The 19,940-nt window shown below is 42.7% G+C and overlaps 1 protein-coding gene across 2 annotated transcripts in view; it reads right to left on the bottom strand.

The window, feature by feature from the left end:
- PRLR (prolactin receptor) overlaps positions 1–19,940 on the bottom strand; it is a 167,098-nt gene that overhangs the window by 112,413 nt on the left and 34,745 nt on the right. The window contains exon 1 of one of the 2 annotated variants that reach the window (XM_017894521.1): positions 19,408–19,595. The exons of the other annotated variant lie outside the window; for it this stretch is intronic. The gene's annotated coding sequence lies outside the window, so the exon portion shown is untranslated. Of the gene's footprint in view, positions 1–19,407; positions 19,596–19,940 lie in introns of those variants that run through there. 2 annotated transcript variants of the gene reach the window in all.

Genomic DNA, 19,940 nt, shown 5'->3' with positions numbered 1-19,940 from the left:
TTATTTTGAGTGTAGGGTCCATTCATGCCCTGCTTTTTCTCTTCCTCAGCCCTGATCTTTTTCCCTGGGGAGTGAGTCAGTTTGGTGCAGAGGAAGTCAAAGCAGGTCTTCAGGACCCCGCATAGTTCAGCTGAAAGAATCTGGCAGAATCATTTAGCAGCTCAAGGGGCAAGACTGACCTGAAATCCAGGGCATTTTATTTAAGGAAAACATTGGCAAACAAAATGCAAAACCTTGCCCTCCTCCAGGGCCTCTGGCAAGGGTGACCTTCCAGTTCAGAAGCTAAATTCTTCCCAGTTTCTCTTTGATATTTGCAAACGAAACTTTCCTGCTTCTTATGTCTTCAAAACACATCACATCCAATTGAAAGACACACTGATGCTTCAGTAAGCAAATTGTGAAATGAGTGTGAAAGAAATAAATTATTGTTTATATGCATTCCTTTAAAGGGTAGTTTTTTGTTGTTGTTGTTGTTTCTTTTCTTTTCTTTTCTTTTCTTTTCTTTTTTTTTCTTTTGTTCTAAGAGACGGAGTCTCACTCTGTCGCCCAGGTTAGAACACAGTGGCACGATCTTGGCTCACTGCAACCTCTGCCTCCCAGGTTCTAGCAATTCTCCTGTGTCAGCCTCCCGAGTAGCTGGGACTACAGGCGCATGCTGCCACGCCCAGCTAATTTTTTGTATTTTAGTAGAGATGGGGTTTCACTGTGTTGCCCAGGCTGGTCTCAAACTCCTCAGCTCAGGCAATCCACCCGCCTCGGCCTCCCAAAGTGCTAGGATTACAAGCGTGAACCACCACACCCGGACTTTTTGGGTTGTTTTCTACATTGACACATGCAGCTCTGGTTTATTAATTTCCTCTGCTGGAAATGTCACTATTTGAAAGCACCACAATTAAATTATTCATAGCTGCTGATGGACAACAGTGTTTTCCATGCCTTTCTCTTTCAAACAACACTGCTGTGAACATTCTCTAGCTTGATGACAGGCCTGAATGTAGATGCTGCCCTTTGCCTTATCCACCATCACTCCCTTTTTTCTACCTAGTTTTTCAATGAATCCCTTCTGCTTGCTCCACACTCAAGTCCCTCTACTTGGGCTCCATGACTCCTGTTGTATGACCAGAACCTTGTTCCTATGACCTGTCTGGGGATGAGCCACCTTGACTTTACCCTTGTGAACTCTTTCAGGATGAATTTCTTGTCTCTGCCTTTCAGCTTCAAGGAGGAAATGTTGGGTAAGACCCCCACCCTGAGTACCACAAAGCCTATGGGACTTGCTCTATTTGGACCAACTCCTTCTGGTTCACACTCGACAAGAGTGTAAGCTCAGAGAGGCAAGAATGGGTCTGACTTGGTCAATGTTATGTGCTCAGATCATGTTAGGTATAATATAAGGATGGTTTTAAACTTATTTTGTGATTTAGCAAATGAATTTCTAGTACATTCAGTTATCAATTGTCTTGTAGACATATCCCATTAAAGATAAATAGATGGATGCATGGATGGATGGATGGATGGATAGATAGTTAATATGGTTTGGCTCTGTGTCCCCGCCCAAATCTCATCTTGTAGCCCCCATAATTCCCACGTGTTGTGGGAGGGACCCAGTGGGAAATAGTTAAATAATGGGGATGGGTATTTCCCATGCTGTTCTCATGATAGTGAATAATTCTCACAAGATCTGATAGTTTTGAAATCGGGAGTTTCCCTGCACAAGCTCTCTCTCTTTCTTTGCCTGCTGCCATCCATGTAAGACATGACTTGCTCCTCCTTGTCTTTGAGCATGATTGTGAGGCTTCCCCAGCCATATGGAACTGTAAGTTCATTAAACCTCTTTCTTTTGTAAATTGCCCAGTCTCATGTATGTCTTTATAAGCAGATGGACAGACAGACATCTGTCTTGATGGACAGACAGATGTGTGCTAGGTCCAGTATATAGTGACTTATGGAGATTGTAGATGTGGATGCCTTGGGAGAATCTGCTAAGCAAGGGGAAAAAGGCCTTTTGTAAACTTTCCTGAAGAGTTTCTAAGAACAAGTCTTCTAAGCCTTAATATTTCAGAGGTAGTCCTGTGCCAAACTGTTCTTCAAGTGATGCCCACCTTGCTCTATGCATTTTCTCCAGTGCGAAGACTGGTCTTCTCAAATAGGACACTATTCATTAGGAAGACTTCACAAACTGCCCCCACTTCCTCCATATAATCAAGAATACACTTTCTCTAGCAACATCCTTCCACACTCACTTTCTTCTTATTATTGTTCAACTATCAATGATCTTGGCACACAAAGTTAGAAGACACTGAGAGGTCAAAGCGGGAAAGGATCCAAGTCACCTGAAATCCCACTAAACAAGTACAGCTATTTTTAATATTTGGTGGTATATTCTCTGATAATTTTTCCAGTGTGAATACATATTTATTATATATTATAATATTACTTGTAATATCATGTGTGTATATTAGATGTAAATACACATATATATGCATGTGGATGCACATGCAACCCCCATGTTTATCTACCTGAGTGATTTTATAAAACTCAATTGAGTCTGTCTGTACTCTCTTGTTATCATCTTTTTCTCTCCCAATTTTCTGTGACTGATTCATCTCTTTGTTTATAACTTCTCCCACTTACAGTTTTTTAAAGGCTTTTCCAAAAACCAAGGACTAATTTCAGTAGTTACTAATCGACTTCAAAAAAATCATCATTAATTCCAAGTTTAACATTTTTTAACTTTCTTTTTTATTTTAAAAATTAAGGTATAATTTACATACCACAAACTCACCCTTTTAGAGTGTACAGTTCAGTGGTTTTTGGTATACTCACAAGGCTGTGGATCCATTACTACAATCAATTTTAGAACATTTTTTCACCACCTAAGGAAACTAACCATCAGCAGTCACTCCCAATCCCCTGCTCCCCCCAGCCCCTGGCAAACACTCATCTACTTTTTTTCTCTATGGAATTTCCTATTCTGGACATATCATACACATGGAATCATAAAGTATGTGGTCTTTTTTGACTGGTTTCCTTTACTTACCATAATATTTTTGAGGTTCATCTATGTTCCAGTATGTTTCAGTACTTCATTGTTTTCTGTGACTGAATCCTTTATTGTACAAATTACCACTTTTTTGTTTATCTGTTTATCCATTGATGGATACTTGAATTGTTTTCAAGTATGTGGATAGTGTGAATAGGGCTGCTATGAACATTCATGTACAAGTATTTGTTTGAGTATCTGTTTTCAATTTGGCAGGTATATAGCTAGTAGTGGAATTGTTGGTTCACCTAATAACTTTATGTTCAATCTTTTGAGGAACTGCCAAAATGTTTTCTGAAATGGCTATTTCATTTTGCATGTCTACCAACAGCGTATGAGGGTTCTAAATTGTCCACATCCTTGCCAACACTGGTTATTACCTGTCTTTTTTTTATTATAGCCATCCTAGTGAGTGTGAAGAGGTGACTCATTGTTGTTTTGATTTGCATTTCCCTGATTAATAATGATGATGAGTATCTTTTCTTGTGCTTACTGGCCATTTGTATATCATTTTTTGTATTCAGATCACTTTGCCCATTTTTAAATTCGGTTATCTTTTTATTATTCCAAGTTTAGCTTTTTGAAACCAGATTTTTGCAATTCAGGAAAGATGACGTAAGGAGTATTTCTACACTCAGTAGATCTTCTCTGTCTTCTCACTTGCTCTTAGGAGCTGAGTATACTTGACTCTTATGTGTCATATATATCTCATGTCTAGAGGGGAGTATCTGCAGTTTGCCCTGCAGTTTACATGATTCCTAGGGACTGAAGATAGACATTTGGCCTATGAAGGAACTAGCTTGTAATCAGAATACACACTGGTAGAATTTGGCTGCATATAGAGAAATGCAAAATGTACACTGTATTTTCCTATAGAAACATTATAGGAAAGAGATGGTTGGCATAATGATATTAGTTACTACACTGTCTGCCATTACATAAAATGTCATGAACAGATGAAAACTAGCAAAGTTTGCTGTATGATAAATTTAGTATAACTGAGTCCCATTACCTCATTGAATTATGAAATGGAAGTTTAGTCTGTTAGAAAAGATTTCTGTCTGTGAATCAGTCAAAACCACATTTTAATAATGCACTAAACTTTTTTAGAAATACCATATTTTAAAAAAGTTATATTTATGAAAAAAGTCACAAAGTACTATTAATATTAACATACTAGTTAAGTAAAAATTTAACAAAAAAGTGCAAATATAATCCAGTCCTGGAAGTTCTGTCTGTATAAATATATATCTCACTTTTCTTGACGTTTTGGGATAGGTCTTCTTAAAGTGTTTGTAATCTGGATAAAGTTTTCAGGAATGGACATCTCCTCATGATGTCATAGGCACTTCTGAAACCTATACATGACTTTTGAACCTTCCTTAACATCAGTTCTTTTGTTGATTTTCACTGTCTTCACGACAAAGGTCACAAGGCTCTCTACACCTAAGGAGCCCTATCCCTTACAGAATCCCAACCACTCCTGATCTCAACCACGTATCTCTTCATCTCACTACAAACAGGCTGATCTCAAAATTTCTCCAGTTTTGAGAGAGAAAAACACCAATCCACACAGAAATGTGCCCACAATGTCTAGCACATGGTGAGGGATCTGCAAATGTTTGCTGGGCAAGTGAAAGGATCTATTTGCCATGCGAAGCCTTGTTTCCTGTCTTGGTTCATCTGTTCATCCCATCGTTAAATATCCATATCTAAAAATGTTGTCCACCTGTCAGTATTTACTTTCTTTCTGTAGCTTCATCCATGCTGTAATTTTTTTTGCTAATTGCTAGCTACAGGTCATGAGAATAAGACAGTTGTGGTAATAGATGAGATGTGGGCCCTGCTCTCATGAAGCTTCCAATTCAGCATGATGGGACAACAATAAGCAAGTGAGCAGGTAAATTACTACCTGTGCTTCATTGCGAGTGCTCAGTGGGTCACACAGTGACTTGATAATAGCACCTCTCTATGTTCCTCAAACATAAGACATTTGACATTTAGTGCATATCACACTGTGTAGTTATTTAATTGCTTTTATGAAGGTATTGATATAGTTTGGATATGTGTCCCCACCCAAATCTCATGTTGAATTGTAATTCCCAGTGTTGGAGGTGGGGCCTAGTGGGATGTGACTGGATCATGGGTTTGGATTTCTCATGAGTGATTTAGCACAACAGTTTCCAAACTTTTTGGCACCAGGGACTGATTTTGTGGAAGACAATTTTTCCATGGACTGGGATGGGGCAGAGGGGGGATGGTTTTGGGATGATTCAAGCACATTACTTTTATTGTGCACTTTATTTCTATTATTATTACCTTGTAATATAATGAAATAATTATGCAGCTCACCATAATGTGAAATCAGCAGGAGTCCTGAGCTTGCTTTCCTGCAACTAGACGGTCCCATTTGGGAGTGATGGGAGACAATGACCGATTACCAGGGATCAGAGTCTCATAAGGAGCATGCAACCTAGATCCCTCACATCTGCAGTTCACAATAGTATTTGCACACCTATGGGAATCTAATGCTGCTATTGATCTGACAGAAGGCTGAGCTCAGGCAGTAATGAGCGATGGGGAACAGCCATAGATAGAGATGAAACTTTGCTTGCTTGCCTGCCACTCACCTCCTGCTGTGTAGCTTGGTTTCTAACAGGCCACGGACCAGTACTGGTCCAGTGACTGCTGATGGTTAGTACTGGTCCATGGCCTGGGGGTTGAGGACCTTGGTTTAGCACCATTCCCTTGGTGTTCTCTTCATGATAGTGAGCGACTTCTCATGAGATGCAGTTGTTTAAAAGTATGTGGCACCTGTTCTCTCTCTTACTTCTGCTCTGGCCATGTGACATGCCTGTTGCCCCTTTGCCTCCTGCCATGATTGTAAGTTTCCCGAGGCCTCCCCAGAAGCTGAACAGATGCCAGTATCATGCTTCCTGTATAGCCTGCAGAACCGTGAGCCAATTAAACCTCTTTTCTTTTTTTTTTTTAATTATACTTTAAGTTCTAGGGTACATGTGCACAATGTGAAGGTTTGTTACATGTGTATACATGTGCCATGTTGGTGTGCTGCACCCATTAACTAGTCATTTACATTAGGTATATCTCCTAATGCTATCCCTCCCCCCACCCCAAGACAGGCCCCAGTGTGTGATGTTCTCCACCCTGTGTCCAAGTGTTCTCATTGTTCAATTCCCACCTATGAGTGAGAACATGCGGTGTTTGGTTTTCTGTCCTTGCGATAGTTTGCTCAGAATGATGTTTCCAGCTTCATCCATCTCTTTTCTTTATAAATTACCCAGTCTCAGATATTTCTTTATAGCAATGTGAGGATGGCCTAATACAGGAATGGATCTCCTACCTTCTCAAGTTAAGATTGAAAGTGTTTTTGAAAGCAATTGTACATAGTAGGTATTTAAAAATACATTGGTCATTAGCATGTCCTTGAGTAAAAGTAATGAGCAGCACATTTAGTCCTAAAATGGCCAATTCTCAAGGCTCTGTGCAAATGGAAATTTGTCCTCATAGCTTCCTAGTACGTATAGTTAAATATCTAGCAACCAGCTAACCTCTGCTGACTTTACATTGGAATTCCACTGGCCATTCAATTTATTTAACCAAGGGTAATCTAATTAGGAGTTAAAACTTAACAAAATCATGCTTAATAATCCTGGCATTGTTTTACGTTGACTAGGCATTAGAATTTAGCTGTTAGTCTAAAGAAGGGTGAGTCACATCTTGCAGGTGAAGTAAAAGTGAGAGAAGAATGATTCAGAACCCTTAATTTCAACAAGGTTATGGGGAGAGGTGCTGTGTGCTTACATTAATTTTGAATTATATCATGCAACTATTAAGTTCCGAAACATTTCTAGGTAGATGCCTATTAAGTGAGAGCTGCCACTCAGACTATGTTATTTTTTTAGAAGAGTCCTTCTTCATCCCTTAATAGACTTAATAACACAATTTGCCATATCCAATTTTCATAATATCAGAACTCATTTACAGATTAACTGCAATTCTTTGTGAAGTAAGGAATAAAGAGGAGGCTAACATAATTTAGTCCAGCAAATCCCTTTTTTATGATTAATGGGAATGGATCCTAAAGCCTTCTGAAGCAGAAAAGGCTCTTAGGAGAGAAACACCTGTGCCAATAACACAGGCTCTATGTGCCTGTGCTTCTAAGTAGGAGTCATCTGGGTTGCTTTCCTCCTCGGTCCACACAAATGTAAATGTTTCTGCAGGTTTTTCTGGAGACATTATCCCAGTAGTCCTGATAGTTGTTTGAAGGTCTTCAACTGTTGTTAGGTAGAGCCAATTATCACACATGACTGAGTGTGTGTACTCTAAGGATATTGTACTACCTCAAACTCATGTCTACCAACTCCCACTGCATTAGATGCTTTTTTTTTTTTTTTTTTTTTTTTTTTTTTTTACATGAGAAAGACTAACATACTGGTCCATGTTCTCGTGCCAGCCAAGGGGCTTTGAGGGTATTCTGACCAGATCAGTACTTAGAGTCTTCCAGACAAATGAAACTTTTGTGAAGAGAATTTATGTGCTAGGTCAAATAAGAAACAACTCATAATGGCTGACCTAAAGAAACTAAGGCACTGATTCTACCTGAACCTAAATCCCAGAGTTAGCTGGCCAAACAGTGCTTCTTCCCAGGGAAATGGTACTGCCGACAAAAATATTTTCCCCTCTGTAAATTGTGATGTAGTGTTCTATACAGTAGATTTCCACACAGATAGATTTGACTGTGTTACAAACAAGAGAAGGAAGGAACAACAGAGAAAGAAGCAATAAAGAAGAAGGCAATCAGAAGAAGCAATTTCATCTTAAACTTAAACCATCCAGAGTAGTCCACAGTCTTTACTGGGAGCATGAAAGAAGCTCATTCTGCCATATGCAGTGGATCATTTAGCACTGGGATGGAGTTGCTTTATTTCACAAAGAAACAAAGGACTGGAAAACATTTTGCTCAACAGCAGGAGGCCTCTGCTGTTTCTGCAGTGATAGATTTCATTTAGATAATCGAGCAGGTGGGATCTCAAGGGCTGCAAAAATGAAGTCTTAAATAAGTGAGGGAACCTGTCCAAGTTCATGGAATCTAAGAAGGGCAGAGGCAGGATTTAAACCCTTGTGGGCTCAACTTCCACAAACCATGCCCTTAATCTCACCGGCCATGCTTTTGGGATACAACGACCTTTCAGAAGTTTTTTAAAATTATACTGCAAGCTGCTTAGCATTCCTGTTTCTCAGATTTTCCATATTTGAAATAGTTAATGTGGGAAATAATAGTTTGTGGAATACAGACACCATAAACACACTGTTATTGATTACCCACTTTTAAACAATTATATAACCATGCTCATAGTTAACAACAACCTGAGACGTTCTCTAGCCCAATCTCCCACCCAAGGAAAAGCATTCCCTCTTCAACTCCTCGGCTGTTGCAACCCCTACTTCCAGCTGTGGCGTGAACACATCAGATGCAGAGTAGGCACTACCCTGCCAAGTGTCCACTCACTGCAGAGAGCTCCAACTGCTAGAAAAACCTGGCCACCTTATAAGCTCATTTCACTGCTCCTAGTTTTGTCATTTGGAACAAAGAAGAATCTCCTTCTCCTGCTTCCATATGACAGTCCATTAAAGAACAGACAGCCACCACGTTCCTCTGAGAATTTCTCTTCTACAGGAAACAACATGTAATTAGTTGTTGTCACAGTCTCTGGTTTCATCAGTCTGTTTCCTTGTCACCCCCAACGGATACCCAGTGAGTTGCCAATGTCGCTTGTCAAAGGTATTAAAACATCACAGAACTGGGTACAGAGCTCTTGATATATCCTGGCCTTAAGTCTCAGGTCCTCCAACAAAGCTGGCAGCCCGTGGTATGCCTTCTGGGACCAGAGAGTGTGGCATGATCCCAGGTCCTGAGTCTCGCTCTCAACGAGCCCATCATATTGGCTTAACCAAAGCCCATGGTCTCCAGGACACGGAAAAGGGAGTCCCTTAGGCTCCAGGTTTTTTACTCTTCAGTTCAAACTGGAAGAAAGGTCATAGAGCTCCAGTGAAATCTGGTCCTGTTAGATCATTTGTGGTTGGCTGCAGATGCACATGTGGGCATGTGACAGTTTCAATTTAGATAGAAAGCTCACAACTGAGTGGAGTGTTGAAACCTCAGGGTTATAGACTGGTTCATTTGCGAGAAAACCACAACAAGTATGATATTTAAAGGACCCTACCATCTTCTTTTGCCAAGTTACTCATTCAGAGCCTAAAAGTTTTCAAAGTATTGTCCCCAACTGAAAGAAAGAAACCCTGTAACAACTTGAATTTATTTGTATAGAAGTAAATCTACAGTGGATCATACTAGATGTCAAATGACCATCTCTGCTTATGGTCTGAATTCTAAGGCATCAGAAGGTTTGCCGTTACCTATAAGACCTTGCTCTTTTAGATTTCTGGGATGATATAAAGAATTCCGGATAATTGGAATAGCTGGAATGCCTGATACTTGAGAATTCCTGATAGTTGATTAAAAGGTTATCCTCAGAAGAGTATTTGCGTTTAAGTGGGAGACCTTAAACTTTCAAGATAAAAACCAGCCAGGCACGGTGGCTCACGCCCATAATCCTAGCACTTTGGGAGGCCAAGGTGGGAGGATTGCCTGAGCTCAGGAGTTCGAGACCAGCCTGGTCAACACAGTGAAACCCTGTCTCCACTAAAATACAAAAAATTAGCCGGGTGTGGTGGCGTGTGCCTGTAGTCCCAGCTACTCAGTAGGCTGAGGCAGGGGAATTGCTTGAACCTAGGAGGAAGAGGTTGCAGCAGTGAGCCGAGATTGTGCCACTGTACTCCAGCCTTAGCAACAGATCGAGACTCCGTCTTATAAAACAAAACAAAACAAAATAACCAGACAATCCTACTGGACTAGAATGACTGAATCGGCATGGGCATGGGATCCATTGCACCACATGGATCCTTGCCTATTGTGTCTACCTGTAAAGTCAACTCTGCTTGTTTCTCATCCTCTTCCCCTCCTCACAGGGAATGGTTGTTTCTTATCCTCTTCCCCTCCTCACAAGATTCTACTTGGCTGAAGCAGGGACTCACCAAAGCTATAGGTAAGATGGGGTGGTAGAGTTCTAAGCATTTCACATGTGTGTATGCAATCTTCCAGATAACACAAGTATCCACAAGGCAGCTGTGAAGTCACCTGACTGTTACATGTGAGGAAAGGGGGTAGTCAAGTTTAGCATAGTGCCATACATAGAGTAAATGCTCAACAACTGTAGGTGTTATTGGTTTAGAATGATAATATTTTGGCATGGCTTAAGCCAAAATCTACCTCTAGATTATAGTAACAAAAGAAAGTTTTGTTTTGCATAAACACAATTTCAACTTCTGGAAGGACTTTAAAAAACAACTTGTAGGACACTGTGAAGCATCCTTTGGCTTTCAGCTCTCCTTGGGCAGGAATCCCACTGACCTATGAGTCTCTAGTCTTGCTCTCTAGACTTGGCCCTTCTCTTCATTTCTGATGCTTCATTCATACATTGAGAGGGACCAATCTCCATATTCTTCCATCTAAATTCAAGAATGTGTTAATTTCATAGTGGGTATATGTAGCTAGTAGATCAAGTCTCCCAAGAGCTTACTATTATTTAGAGCTATTTTACACAAGGAATGAAATTCTCTTTAAATACTCCACAAGTCTGGCCAGATGACCCCAGTTCCTTCTAAAGTAGTATGCTTTTATTTTCCCCAAACACCTGTTTGACTGAGATGTCAAATAGGAAAGGTAACTTTCCTAAAAAAAGCTTCCAAATGAGTTCCCTGAGGTTCTAGGGTTGGGTCTTTTCTAACTAAAATTATGGGCCCAGGGTTTGTGTATCTATTTGTCTTGGGTCCTGAGGAGGAACCCAATGGGGATAAAATCCCCACAGCAACATACTTCTAAAAAACACAGGAGCCTTACAGCGAGACCTAGCTCTGGCTCCCTGTGAATTTGCTAATAATTAACTCTAGATCGCTGAGCAGGAACAGTCACATTAGTAGAAGGCAGGAATTCTAGCTATACACACACACTGCTGAGAATTACAGGTGGAGGCCTACTAGGAAATAGAGCAGGTTTCACCAGCCTTGACCAGGAGTCTTTGTCTGAGATCAGCCCATTGATTGCTTGTGGGGAGGGAGTCTGTAGGAGGGAGAGAGTCGTGATTGTATTCTGTGGCGTCTCTGTCTATTCGGACTATGGGGAACAAGATAAAAGTGTTCCCAACCATATTAGTGTTGTCTGATTCACTGAATGTCAGGGTGGAACGAGACCTCAGAGACCGTGGACCTCAAAACACCCACTGAGCCTTGCTGGGATTATCTATCTAGGAGACAATCGCCATATACGGATCTACAGCCTTTAGGTGCACACTGGGCACGGGATCCATTGCACTGTCAGAGTGAAATACATACTGAGTATCAAAGACTTTGTATGAAAAAGGGAATGGAAAATATCTCACTAATAACTATATTATCACACATTGATATGACAATATTTGGGATATATTGAAACAAATAAGATCTATTATTAAAATTAATTACACTGGTTTCTTTAATTTTTTTTTTTTTTTTTTGCTAGAAAATATAAAGTTAGATTTGTAGCTTACATGCATTTCTATTGGGTGTGCTGTTGTAACAAGCACACATTCCCTCTCCTCCAGGTTCTCCCTCAGGGTGACGCTGACCTGATGTTCATCAAGACTTTCTGTTACACTGGCTAGTGATGCCAAGCCATCTAGACTACAACTTATTCTAGATTCACACTGGAGAGATCTTATAGGGCATATCTTCTTCACCCAGAGAAGGCATTTATGCCTTATTAAGGCCTCAGTTTACCCAGAGGAAATGGTTCTTCCCTATGACCCTGAGGAGGTGCTGGTGCTACTCAGGGCACCTGTGTTCTGGTGCACCTGGCCCTTTAACTAAAAGAGAATGGGGCAAAGGAGAAGGTGGGGAGCAAGTGTAAATACCTCATTGTGGAGCAGAGGCAGCCACCACCCCACCTGCGTTAGGGTGGCCCTGGCTAACTCATTTTTCTCCACCCTTGATTAAGCAGATTTTTACAATGTTCTTGCTTAAAAATCTATTTGATTCACTGAAAAGTAGTTACAAGTGGTTACACTGGGAAGATGAATACTATTCTTCTGCACCCTGCTGTGTGATAGAACTGCCTGCCCTCAGGAGGCAGATCCTGGCTCTTGCTGGGTGGAGTTGGTGCCAGCCTACACTAGAGCACCCGTGGTGGCATGTGGCTAGGAATATCAAAGGGAGATTGGAGGCAGCTGGTGTGTACCAGGAAGCGCACCGAACCAGCAAAGTCCCGGGCCCTCTATTCAGTAGCTGCAGGATCCTGGGCAAGCTGGTCTCCTGATCAGTAAAATGGGTATAAGAGTGCCTACTTCAGAAGGGTGCTGGCCAGGCATATTGGCTTACAACTGTGATCCCAGCACTTTGGGAGGCTGAGGCAGGTGGACCACTTAAGGTCAGGAGTTTGAGACCAGCCTGGCCAACATGGTGAAACCCCATCTTTACTAAAAATACAAAAATTAACAGGCGTCATGGTGCATGCTGTAATCCCGATTACTAGGGAGGCTGAGGCTGAAGAGTAACTTGAACCCGGGAGGCAGAGGTTGTGGTGAGCTGAGATCACGCCACTGCACTCCAGCCTGGGTGACAGAGAGAAACTTCGTCTTAAAAAAAAAAAAAAAAAAAAAAAAAAAAAAAAAAAAAAAAAAGATTGTTATGGGGAGTAAATGTGAGCATTCTAACACTATCAACAGATGAGACCTCACTATTACTGATAAAATGTGTCCCAGGTGGGAGTCGAGATGCCGGAGTTCTAGGTTCCTTGACCCTCATTTGGCTCTTTGGCTAGGTGCAGGCCCCTGACCCCTTCAGCCTTAGGTTCCTTATCTACAAAATGGATTACGAAGATTCCTCTCAGTGTGAAGAGTTCATGATTTGCATGACCCCAAGCCCTTCAAATAGTAGTGAAAATCAAAGAAACTGAGCCCAGAAAGGTCAAACCACTTGTCTAAAGCCACACAGCTTTGGGGCAGCAGGATCAGAGTAGACATCCTGCTTCCCAGTGCAGGGTTTTCCTGCTGGAGCCCAGGAGCCTCCCTGTCTACCCAGTGAGATAAGACGCAGGAATTCAAGGGGCAAGAGGGAGAGAGCCCCATTGCCTTGGCTTTGTAGTCCATGCTTCTGAGGTGAGTCGGTCAGCAGCAAAGTCAGCCCTATCAAAACCTCTCTGTGGACACAAATCCTTCTGGTCTCTCTCTCAACTGTTACTGTATATCCCCAATATTTCCGTTGGCAGCTCAATTTGACTTTGGCCTATTGTGTCAGCAACCGTTTTTGTCAGGCAGGTGCTGTCTCCTTAATCTCCTGCTCCTGCAGTCACCTGGGGCAGCCACCCAGCTCCGTCAGGAACTTGCTAGGAAGAAACTAGTCATGCCTGGAAAGTCGGGCTCTTCGAGCTCAGCTCTTGCTAATTTCAGCAGTTTGCCTTCTGATATTTTATTCCTCTTTACCTGGAATTCATTTTGGGCCATCTGATTCGTTTAATCTTCACATGAAAGATCAACATACCTTATTTATTTTTTAAAGGACCGATTCTAAGGTGAGCAAACACTTTTCCACTCATCAGCTGCTCCTTGGGCAGCCTGGGATCAGCCCAGGTTGCACATTCTCTAACAAGCTTTGTCTCCAAAGTTCAGCATGGAGGCTCTGCTTCAGCACACTGAGTGAGCGACAGACATGGAGAAGTTTGCTTTTGTGGGCTCATCAGGACAAGACCTTCATTGGTTCCCCCTTTAAAAGAAATGGCAGTTGTTTTTCCCCGGTTGGGGCAACTTGCATGGTTCTGTGTACACAGCTTGGAGAACAGGGAAGAAAAATCAGAACCCACAGTATCTACTCCTTCTCATCTTGCACCTTTTAGCCAGGAGTATTATTCAAAATATTTTCCTGGTATGGCTTAAGCCCTGACCAACCAAAAAAGACACAAGATGTAAATAACTGGCAAGTCCACACTAATACAAACCAGTGGAATCGCAATGCCGTCCGCTATCCTAGGAGCTTTTTATTTATACCCAGCATAATCTAACATTTACTGAGAGCGTTCTGAATGTCAGACACTGTTTTAAATGCTTTCCAGGAGTTAACTCATTTACTTATTATTGAAAACTTTATTAGGTAATGTTTGGGTTGAATTGCGCCCTCCCACCCCAAATTCATATGTTGAAGTCCCACCACCCAGGACCTCAGAATGTGATGTTTTTTGGAAATAGGGTCATTGCAGATATAATTAGTTGAGATGAGATTATGAGGGTGAGCCCTAATGCAATATGATTGGCGTTCTTATAAAAAGGGGAAATTTGGACATAGATACATGCATGCAGGGGCAGTACCACATGACGATGAAGGCAGAGGTCGACGGTGCTTCTGCAAGCCAGGTAACACTAAGGATGAGCAGCACAGCACCAGAAGCCAGCAGACAGGCATGGCACAGATTCTTCCTCACAGTCCCAGAAGAGATCCAACCAGGCTAACGGACACCATGCTTTCAGATTTCTGGCTTCAGGTACTGTGAGACAATGCATTTCTGTTGTTTCCGCCACCCAGTTGTGGTACTTTGTTATGGCACCCCCAGCAAACTAGTATGGGGGGACAATATAATTATCCCATTTTACATGTGGAAACCGAGGCACAAAGAGATTAAGTTCTTCCCCAATGCCCCACAGCTAACACTTGGCAGGCAGTTTGCTCCAGAATGTGCCCTCTTAACTACATTACCAAAAATAATTCTGGCTGGGTACGGTGGCTCACGCCTGTAATCCCAGCACTTTGGAAGGCTGATGCGAGTGCATCGCTTGAGGTCAAGAGTTCAAGACCAGCCTGGCCAACATGGCAAAACGCTGTCTCTACTAAAACTACAAAAATTAGCTGGGCATAGTGGTGGGTGCCTGGAATCCTCGCTACTCGGGAGGCTGAGGCAGGAGAATCGCTAGAACAGGGGAGGCAGAAGTTGCAGTTAGCCGAGATTGTGAGATTGTGCCACTGCACTCCAGCCTGGGTAACAGAGCGAGACTTTGCCTCATTAAAAAAAAAAAAAAAAAAAAAAAAAAAAAAAAAAAAAGATGTGCTGCTTTGGCCTAAATAATCAGTTGCTTTTCTTTGAAATAATTTTAATTTGAACATAATCCTATCATAATCAGAAAAGAATAAGTGTACTCTGTAGGAGTCAATGATCTTTCCCTAGTGAGCCCATCTTATTCTGCTGCACTGTGCTAGAGCATCTTGACCACTGTGTATCTACTTATAACCAAAGAGGAATCTTCTTTCCAACAGAGGCTCTGGGGAGGAGCCACACAGCCAGGTCCTTGAACCTGGTGATGAGCAAATACTGTAAGGAAGCTGGTAGGGTTTCAGACACACAGTGAGCTTTCATCAGGAGGAAATATTTACATAATGGGGATTTTACACCACGATGACCAAAACAAAGCTCCTACAGACATTGACCACACAGAAATGATCCAATTAACAGATGCGTTATTTTCAAGAAGCCTCTCTCACCAGCCTGCCTTCCCCTTGAACAGGAAGTCTGAGGTGGCCAGGTGTACAGGGAGAAAGAGACTTCTGAGGAACATCATTTCTAGCCTATTTTATTGTAACAGCGTCCTAAGTGTTCTCCATGTCATCTATCTTGTCCCCTCCAAACTGCTCTGCACATTTCAGCCAGTACTTTCCTTCTGCCAATGCAGATTTAATCATACATCTCTCCTGCCGACAGACCTTCCATAGTTCTTCTTAGCCTCAGCTTTGTTACCTGGCCTCAAAGTCCATCTTTAGAAATTCTGTTCTGGTTAGCACTCAAATAACAGGCACCCCAAGAAAACAGATTCTTGTGAGACACAGACACTGTATCTTTCATATAGAAAGGTTTGGATACAGAGACTTGGCTCTGCCCCCCACCCCAGGTCTCACTTCCCCCTAGGCTGCACCCTTAGGATTTCAGCTAGTTGAATCCCAGTTTTCCACTGGCTTCCTCAGTGCCTTTGCTCTTGCAGTGGGCTTCTTCTGCCAGGAACATGCTACCCAGAGCCCTTCTCCTTCCATCTCTACCTTCAAGTTCAGGCATCAAGTCCAGAGGAATTCTTCCTAGATCAGCCCAGTAGGGTTCCAGGCCCTCTCATGCAGGCCTATGGTTCAAATGTCCCTCAGGACCATGGGCTTCATCATGTTTGACATGACCATCATTGGTCCGTGTGCCTGTAGTGCCCACATACTTCTTGGGGACAAGGACTGTGTTTCATTCATCTTTGTATTGTCAAGTCCTACTCTGTTATATAATTGGTGCTCAATTCCAATGTTGAGAGAATACATGAGTGAACAAACGACACACAGTTCAACATTACAAACAATTAGGGCATGGTTCTATGCTCTGTCATGAGCATCTGTTCTTTAATGTCCCTAGAAATTCAAGGGTCCTTGTGAATGAGCTAATGGCAACCTCTGCATGCCATCCTCAGCTCTGTGTCCTCCTCTCTCCCCACCTCTTAATTCTCTAAGGACTCCAGCGTATTTAAATGTGCTCCAATATCTGTGGCTGAGAAGTACCCACCAGGGTGGGTAGAAAGAAAGCATGTACGGTAAGATAAAAGGAACTAAGCCTAAAAAGGTTCTGGAAAGTCAGGGAGAAAAAGTGTGAACAGAAGGAGGAAAGGATTTGGGAGGTGAGAGTCACATTCCCAGACAGAAGAACACAGTCCAGAATTTTCTCTTCTCTTTCTCTCCACTACTACCAAATGCTGGACATTGCCCTGAATATTCAGGATCAGTCCCTTCCATGTATGAAATGAGTGTAAATGAGCAAGAAGATAAGGTGGGAATTCTGTTTTGGTTAGCTCTCAAATAGCAGATGCCCTCAGAAAACAGATTCTTGTGAGACACAGATGCTGTATCTTTCATATAGAAAGTTTTGGATATGGAGAGCTTAATGGTAGGAGCTCTGCTTCTATGTGGGGGTCTCTGTGTACAAGAACTGCCCTGAAGACATCCAGATACAGCAGAAGCAGCCGGATGCTGTTGCATTAGTAAAGGCCAGCTATGTCCAAGGCTGATGCTGTGCTGAGATTTGAGTGTGGTTTTTTCCTGCTTGCACTTGTAGTTGCGTAGAACTCGTTGGGCCACTTCTTGTGGTTTGAAGAGTCTGAGCCTGGCACATTAGGAGCAACAGAATCACCATGGGCTCTTCTCACCATGGACATATCCTTCTCCTTCAGAGATGCCATTTAGGAGACTTCGAAGTGGCAAGGCAGCTATTCCTTGCCCAACCACTGCCCCCATCTCTACCATCTGTGTCTGTCTACAGTGACCCTCAACTCCCCTAGTTATGCAACAGCAGTGGGGAGAAGGAGCAAGATGTATGTCTCTAGATAAGCCCCACATTGAAAAATGCCTTTGAGCAAAGCAGCCCCCAGTTCTTTCCCTTAGGCAAGAAATTCTCAAGAGCTCTCTACCCTTGTACTGACTGTGTAACTCATGTGAGCACAAACATGGGTAGGATATGAACAGATCCAAAGCAAAGCATTCCATCATCTTACTGGGTTCATTCTCTCTCTTCATGTCACCCAGAGAAAGTAAAATGGACACCATGCCTTGGGAGGACTTGATTTTAAGCAGTGATGTTGCACCAAGACATAGGTCTGGCTGATAAGTTCTCTTGCTTGGACGGCACCACTGAGCTAGTAAATTCTGACTAGCAGGTTCCTATTGGTCCTGCAATCTTTAGGTGAATTGTCAGACCCTCTGGAGAGCTACCGTCTACCATCCAGATTGCTAGCTGCACCCCTCAGGCCGGGTTCTCACATCAGTAAATGGGAGCTACTGCTATTGTTGCACAGATGTTCTCTCCTCCCAAAGGTGAACATCTGGAGGGCCCAGATGCCTCATCTTCCTCTCACAGCGATTTCTTAACACCCAAGTCACCTGCTTGCTCTTCTTGTTCCATAGAGGTCAGATGGGCTAATCCTGATGCCTTGTGATTGGGTTGAAAGATGAAGACGTGGAGAGCTGGATTCTTACTCTGAGGCAAGAATGAGTTTTTTATCTGGCATGTTAGGTTGGCATGCATCTCCTTTGTTTTTCTGCTTCCCTGCAGCAGGGCTCTGGTTCTGTCCATGGAGCATCTCCCAAGCCAAGTGGAGCTGGTGGCAAAGTGGTACATTCCTGGCTCAGGAGGTGTGTGTCAGGCAAGCTTGATGCTGCCCTGTGGCGTGGAGGGTTCAAATAAGAAACCAGCTCACACCTACCCGAGATGAGTGGATCAGGGACTGCTAGGCCATTTGTCTACTGGTGTCTGGGAAAACCTGCTTTTTTAGAAGAGACTTTGAAGGTTTCATTGGTGTAATAAATATTTATTAGATGCCTACAAAGTGCTGGGCTCTCAGGATGAAGGTGACATGGTTCCCGCCCTCATGACCTCATGACACTCTGTCTATAAAATCAGGAAAGGCCTGGTGCAGGTCAGTGAGGGGCTGCCTCTCTCACTGAACATGGGTTACAAGGCCCTGCCTTACCCCAGGTTAGGCCTCTGTGCCCATCTCTCTAGCTTGTTTTTCCACTTCTCCAAAACCTTCCTCCTCTTGCTTCTATCTTGTCCTGTGTTCCTTGCAGTTTTCCCTTCATCCACCCTTTCCATTGTTTCTGCCTTCTATCTTGCTGGAAAGTCTGCCCAAATGGATAAACACACTACAGTACATCCATACAATGGATTATTACTCAGTGCTAAAATGGAGAGAAGCTACCAAGCCCTGGAAAGACACGGAGGAAACTTAAAAGTATATTAAGTGAAAGAAGCAGTCAGAAAAGACTACATTCTGCATGATTCCAACTAGATGACATTTCGGAAAAGGCACAAGTATAGAGACAGTAAAAAGATCAGCAGTTGTCAGGGATTTGCAGGAAGGAAGGGAGGGTTATTTTTTAGGGAAGTGAAACTATTCTGTATGATACTGTAATGATAGATACATGTCATACATTTGTTAAAACGCATAGAACCGTACGACCCCAAAAGTAAAACCTAATGTAAACTCTGGACTTGTTAGTTAATAATGGTGTATCAACATTGGTTCATCATGATAAACATACCACACAAACATAAGATGTTATTAATAGAAGAAACTGTGGGGGAAAACGGGTATATGGGAACTGTCTGTACTTTCTGTTCAATTTTTCTGTAAGCCTAAGACTGCTGCAAAAAATGAAGTTTGTTTAAATAAAAAACAATCTCAACTCACCCTGATGTCACCCTGGCACAGGCTGTGGCAGCTCTTCAGAGTTCCCTGTCTGGCCTCTCTCTGCCTTCCAGTGTGATCTAGAGACGTTCTCAGCTCCATGCCAAAGCAGCCTCCTTGTCCCTCAGTTCACTCCAAGGACTGGTCTGTCATGTGACTGGGCCAGTGTGTTATTGAGCTGCCCTCCTGATCTTCGATCCCATGCCTGAACAGCACTGTCTCCCTGGAGCTCCTACAGCCTCAAATGAGCTTCGGTGTTGGCCTTTTAAGTTAACACGCTGTCTCCGTGCTCATCTCTTATTCAACATGGCCCTACCCATAAGACCCTTTTTACCACCATTGATACCCCAAATACACCCCACCCCTGCCATTCCCAATCACGATGAGAAAGATTGAAAGGAGAGAATCAGAACTCACAGCGAAAAGAGGAAGGGGACCTGAGTGTCTCACCTGTCGCCTTTGGGCGGTTGGACACCTCACCCACGCTTCAGGCTGCAGCCTTCCTCATCTTTGTTAGGTGTCTTACAGGCAAGTGC

This window comes from Rhinopithecus bieti, unplaced genomic scaffold (genome assembly GCF_001698545.2).
Source record: "Rhinopithecus bieti isolate Rb0 unplaced genomic scaffold, ASM169854v2 scaffold_25530, whole genome shotgun sequence".
Classification (NCBI taxonomy): Eukaryota; Metazoa; Chordata; class Mammalia; order Primates; family Cercopithecidae; genus Rhinopithecus; species Rhinopithecus bieti.
This window is presented reverse-complemented; position numbering and strand designations above follow the sequence as displayed.